The sequence below is a fragment of the Pseudorasbora parva genome, chromosome 7 (genome assembly GCF_024679245.1).
Source record: "Pseudorasbora parva isolate DD20220531a chromosome 7, ASM2467924v1, whole genome shotgun sequence".
Taxonomy (NCBI): Eukaryota; Metazoa; Chordata; class Actinopteri; order Cypriniformes; family Gobionidae; genus Pseudorasbora; species Pseudorasbora parva.
Genome location: NC_090178.1, coordinates 22,022,892 through 22,028,891, shown reverse-complemented (window position 1 = coordinate 22,028,891; position 6,000 = coordinate 22,022,892). Strand labels below are relative to the sequence as shown.

At 34.5% G+C, this 6,000-nt stretch overlaps 1 long non-coding RNA gene across 3 annotated transcripts; it reads right to left on the bottom strand.

Annotated features, from left to right (window-relative positions):
- Positions 1-246: 246 nt before the first annotated feature.
- LOC137083698 (uncharacterized) lies at positions 247-2,552 on the bottom strand. Of its 3 annotated transcripts, XR_010906578.1 has the most exons (3): positions 2,101-2,552; positions 875-997; positions 247-775 (listed from the first exon to the last, which is right to left on the bottom strand). It is a non-coding gene; the product is annotated as an uncharacterized lncRNA (long non-coding RNA). The 3 variants fall into 3 exon arrangements; XR_010906576.1 differs by lacking the exon at positions 875-997; XR_010906577.1 differs by lacking the exon at positions 2,101-2,552 and having other exon boundaries at positions 875-1,693.
- Between the last annotated feature and the right edge of the window lie 3,448 nt (positions 2,553-6,000).

Here is a 6,000-nt window from a genome sequence, read left to right as displayed (position 1 = left end):
AAAATACACAAAGATATGGGTTTACACTTCTGAGTGCTTTTCTCCCGTATGATTTTATCTTTTGCATCTTTCCAGCCATTTTGCGTCTTGTCTACTGTTTTGATAGTCATATTGTTTGCAAAAAAGTTTTTTTAATTGCTTAAAAGTAATTTTCATGTATCATTTAGGCCACTCACATAGATATGTTATGGGTGTGTATAATATGTTTACCAGCATTAACAGAAAATAGATTGGGGAAAGCCAACATAAAGTCAGTTTTGTTTAATGATAAAGAATTTTTTTTCACAGAAAAAAAGTTTTGAGGGATACAATTATTGACTACATGGGGACTTTAAGAGTGCATATACACTACCATTCAAAAACATTTTTTAAAAATGTTTAAAGTCTATTAAGCTCGCCAAGGCTTAATTTAGTTAATCTAAAATAGAGCAAAATATTAATATTGTACATTAATATAGGCTAGTGAAATACTATAACAATTTCTTCACAGATCTTCTAATCATGATAACATGCAAATAATAATAATAAAAAAGCAGGCAAAATTACATGAATAGGTCAATTAAACATGTAAATATTTGTTACACAATTAAATTGTTCACAGTTTGAACAGGCTTTAAACTTTTTTTCAGTGTCAAGAGTAGCTACAGCAGACTGCATTTTTTATCTGCACTGCATCAAGCCACCTGTGTAATTGTGTGCCGCGTCACCTTCTGTGCGGTTTACCGCGGCCTTGTCACTCTTCTTGGTCAAGAGCCACTTCCTCTATACTCAACTCCTGTAAGAGATTCAGGAGGAGTCAGGTTGGTGTATAATATTCTCTTTTCTTGATTATGTTATCTTGATTATATTATCTAGGTTCTACACTGATCCATACCCCCTAGGCAGTTAAGATAACAGCCAAGACATTTTCCAAGCCAACTGGGTGGGGTGGGTTAGCCATTCAGTTCTGTTTAAGTCCATATGCATCTGTCCTTTAAATTACATGCTCCACACGTCTCTGGGGGTTAATAAAGGCCTTTTTGAAGCAAATCGATGCGTTTGTGTAAGAAAAATATCCGTATTTAAACCTTTATAAAGTAAAGTTTTGTCCGATCGCCTTATTCAATTTATGGAAAAAGTGTTGAAAGAAGTTAAAAATGCGTATGATCATCAGGCGTAGTGTGAGCATTTTGAACTGCAGAGGCACTCAACACTTTTTCCACGAAAGGCGATCGGCCGGAACTATACTTTATAAAGGTTTAAATATATTTATTTTTCTCACTCAAACACATCGATTAGCTTTCATTTTTGGGTGAACTATCCTTTTTGCATCAATACTTTTCCTATTTGCGTTACTGGCTTTAGCAATACACGCATTTTTTTATTATATATTTGATCAGTTTTCTACCTTTCTAGACAATTTACTTTCATACTGTCTACATATTTCAATGTTATTGCCACCAGAACCCCTCACATAATGCAACATATGCCTATGTTATATTTACAGGATGTGGTATACACACAGTTAACAGTTGTGGTGAGACCTGGTATTTATTTAAGTAGTCTTGTGCTGTCAGGTCAGAATCAGGTCTGAACCTCCACTGGCTTGTTTAACTTATACCAACACTGCAAAAAATGTTTTTCTTACTTAGTATTTTTGTCTTGTTTCTAGTACAAACATCTAAAAAATCTTAAAACAAGATGTAGTAGACAAGCAAAAGTCTTGTTTTGGGGAAAAAATAACTCAAAGAGAGATTTTTTGCTTAAAATAAGCAAAATAATCTGCCAGTGGGGTAAGAAAAATAACCTTAATTCAAACAGAAAACAAGATTATTTTTCTTATCCCATTGGCAGATTTTTTTTGTCTATTTAAAGCAAAAACTCTCTTAATTTTGAGTTAATTTTTTCCCAAAACATGACAATCATTTTTATTTGTCTAGTAAATGTTTCTAAATGTAAGATTTTTTTTATAGATATTTTGACTAGAAACTAAATAGAAATACTAAGTAAGAAAAGCATTTTTTTTGCAGTGAGTAATCTATGTGTATGACCTTTTACCCTTTAATGAACAATACAAAATCAATAATCAGTCAATAACCATTTGAATTAATTCATGCTTACCCTCCAGTAGATTCTGGTTGGTTGACCTTGGCCTTGTAAGATGTACTAGAATGCTCTTTCTATTCTTTAAAAATTGTCTTTATAAAATGAAGTAAAAACTGAACAGTATTTCGTCTTTATAAAAGAAAAATGTATTTAAACAAAAGGTAAAAATACTGGTTACACAATACACAATACTTAATACTTGTTAGCAAAATATCAAAGGATTAAAGATTATAATATTCAGTTTTTCTAATCTCAACAGGGCAGTCCTGTATGAGTGGACAAATACGCAGGCTAATTACCTTGTATGCAGTTCAAAGCAATATATTTGAGCAATTTGAGTATATACTCAAAACTCATAGATAACTAATTTCTCCACGAGGATACACCTATCAAACAAATCAAAAGATGCACAACCAAGAGACAAAAGACAGGGGAATTTATACAGTCTTCTACATTGATCTCAATGCAGTTACTTCGGGTTTTTCCAGAGGAACTAAAACTGAGGAACTGACTTGTGTTACTCCACCGACAGAGGATGTTGATTTCTTCATTCTTTGCCATCTTTGGACATTCTTCCTTCTCTTTTTTCCTCTTTACTAGTCTCGTGTGTGTGTGTGTGTGTGTGTGTGTGTGTGTGTGTGTGTGTGTGTGTGTGTGTGTGTGTATGTGTGTGTGTGTGTGTATTTGTTAGTGTATTTGTAAGTTCACAATACCCTTTAATATTTATATAAGAATCTTCCCTTACAAGGTACACTCAAAAAAATGACATGTTGAATTTACGTAAAAAATATGGGGTAAGTGGTTGCACACAACTGAGCAATTTTTACAAATAACAATTTAGTTATATGAACAAAACAATTCAAGTAAAACTGGCACAATTTCTTTGAGTAAATACAAACCATTTAAACTTGTCACTGTTACATAATATTTATATGTGCCGTTTGTTATTTTATGTTTAATTTATTAAGACCATATGACCACCATATGACAGCTTAAAATGTTATCAGATAAGTTTATTATGTAAGGTGAACACTATTATCAATTTAATTTGCCTTTAACAAATTTAAATAACAATCATATATTTAAAAATAAAATGCAAAATTAACTCATTGGACAAACTAAAAATATTTAATTGATAGCAGGAATTCCATCCAATGAAATTGTATATATAGTGCCCACAGCCTAAACACAGGCACCACTCTTCTGCATAATGGTAACCACAAAAACAGAAACTCCTCAATGTCCAACATAACTGAACATTAAACACTAAAATAAACAAATAACTTCTTTCCCTTTACTGAAAAACACATAAATAACACTTTATTCCATACATTTTCTCTCATAGCGCAGTCCCTAGCAAAGCAAGCTGGGAACTACAGATCCACTGCCCAGTTAGTTACGTCAGCACAAATATTTTAACGCAAATTTATTAAGTAAACTTCAGTTTTAAATATACAGTGCCTTGCGAAAGTATTCGACCCCCTTTAACTTTGCGACCTTTTGCCACATTTCAGGCTTCAAACATAGATATAAAACTGTACTTTTTTGTGAAGAATCAAGAACAAGTGGGACACAATCATGAAGTGGAATGAAATTTATTGGATATTTCAAACTTTTTTAATAAATCAAAAACTGAAAAATTGGGCATGCAAAATTATTCGGCCCCTTTACTTTCAGTGCAGCAAACTCTCTCCAGAAGTTCAGTGAGGGTCTCTGAATGATCCAACGTTGACCTAAATGACTAATGATGATAAATAGAGTCCACCTGTGTGTAATCAAGTGTCCGTGTAAATGCACCTGTTTAAAGCGCAGAGAGCATCATGAAGAACAAGGAACACACCAGGCAGGTCTGAGATACTGTTGTGGAGAAGTTTAAAGCCGGATTTGGATACAAAAAGATTTCCCAAGCTTTAAACATCCCAGAAGCACTGTGCAAGCGATAATATTGAAATGGAAGGAGTATCAGACCACTGCAAATCTAGAGAAGACTGATCAGAGATGCAGCCAAGAGGCCCATGATCACTCTGGATGAACTGCAGAGATCTAAAGCTGAGGTGGGAGAGTCTGTCCATAGGACAACAATCAGTCGTATACTGCACAAATATGGCCTTTATGGAAGAGTGGCAAGAAGAAAGCCTTTTCTTAAAGATATCCATAAAAAGTGTTGTTTAAAGTTTGCCACAAGCCACCTGGGAGACACACCAAACATGTGGAAGAAGGTGCTCTGGTCAGATGAAACCAAAATTGAACTTTTTGGCAACAATGCAAAACGTTATGTTTTGCACATCCATATTTACAGTAGACTCTCGCGATTAAAAAGAGACCAAAGTCACCATAATGCGTCAAAAGGATCGAAAGTTATTACTCATTGAATTGAACAAATCATAACCTGACAGGAGCACATGAGCTAAATAACAGTCACTCTAAAGTGGCGTTTAGGCTTCTAACTTCATGAAACATGCTCCAATCGTTGAAAACAGCACATCATACTTACAGTGGATGCTCCCGGTTGAAATGAGTCCAAAATCAACATAATCCATTGAGTGGATCTCGAAATATCCCTCACCGATGTGTGATTGATCTGTGCAGTTTTGAATATTAGGGCCATGCATTTGTATAGCAGCCAGCGGGCGGTGCACTCCGGTTTAGATGAATAACTCAAGCACTCGTTACGAGTTGATCAAAATGGACAGATACATTGGAATGCTGAGATTCTAAGCTTTAAAATTACATCTATTTTGTTATTATTATGTATATATATATAATATAATATAAATATAAATACTATATATATATATATATATATATATATATATATATATATATATATAGTATTTATATTAATATTATATTAATAGTATTTCATGTAAATAATATTGTAATACTATAATATGGCCTTTCCCAGCATTAGATTGTCCAAATGTAATAAAAAATTATATTTTCTTAAAATATAAAAAGTGTTTTTACAAATGATACCTACCATTTGACTCTCCTTGCTAAGTATTTTATAAGCAGTTTATCAGCACTAGATTGTCCAAATATACAAAAATGTATATTTTCTAAAAATATAAAAAGTTTGCAAACAAATGATACCTACCATTTGACTGTCCTTGCTATAGTTTTGGAGTTATGAGTCTTTAAAGTTGTGCATGTCATTCAGACAAAAATACTCTAAAATACCCTAAGGGCTTAAGGGTTTAAGTCCCTTTTTTGGTGGTCTCTCTAGAGCGCCCCCATTGGCCGTCTCTCCATAGGTTCCTGCAGTTACCGCAGCCCGGCCAATCAGAGCACTCTATTACCGTGCAGCGGTAACAGAGTGCTCTATTACCGCACTCTATTACGCCATGCTATTACCGTGCAGCGACATTGCGCTTGACATCGATACCTTTATATAATAAAGTTTTGCTTCATATTCTCCAGAAAAGAAGCTTATCCCATACACAATATCGAGATACCTCTCGATAGGGAACTCTTGACGAAGTATCGTTTGAGTGAGCACAGTCTGACTGTGGAGATGGGCCGACACAAGCAGAGCTGGAGAGCCAGAGAGCTCAGACTGTACTCACACTGCCCTGATGGAGTCGTAGAGGAGGAGCTGCACTTCCTTACACAGTGCAGCAAATATAACAACATCAGAGAAACATATTGCACCCAAATCACTCAAATGTTACCTGAATTCCAGCAAGTAAGTGACATCGACAAACTCTGTTAGATCTTAGGAGAAAAAGGGAAATGTTTCATCTCTTCCAAATAAGAGCCACAATGCAGGAACTTTGCAAACTCAGGATCAGGTCATAAATTTCATCTCTGCTTAGCACAACAGCTGCAAGGGTATAACACCTAAAGCAGGACATAGCAACAACAACAAAAAAACAAGCTCCAGACATTTTTGTACCTTTTTGAACGTGTATTCTA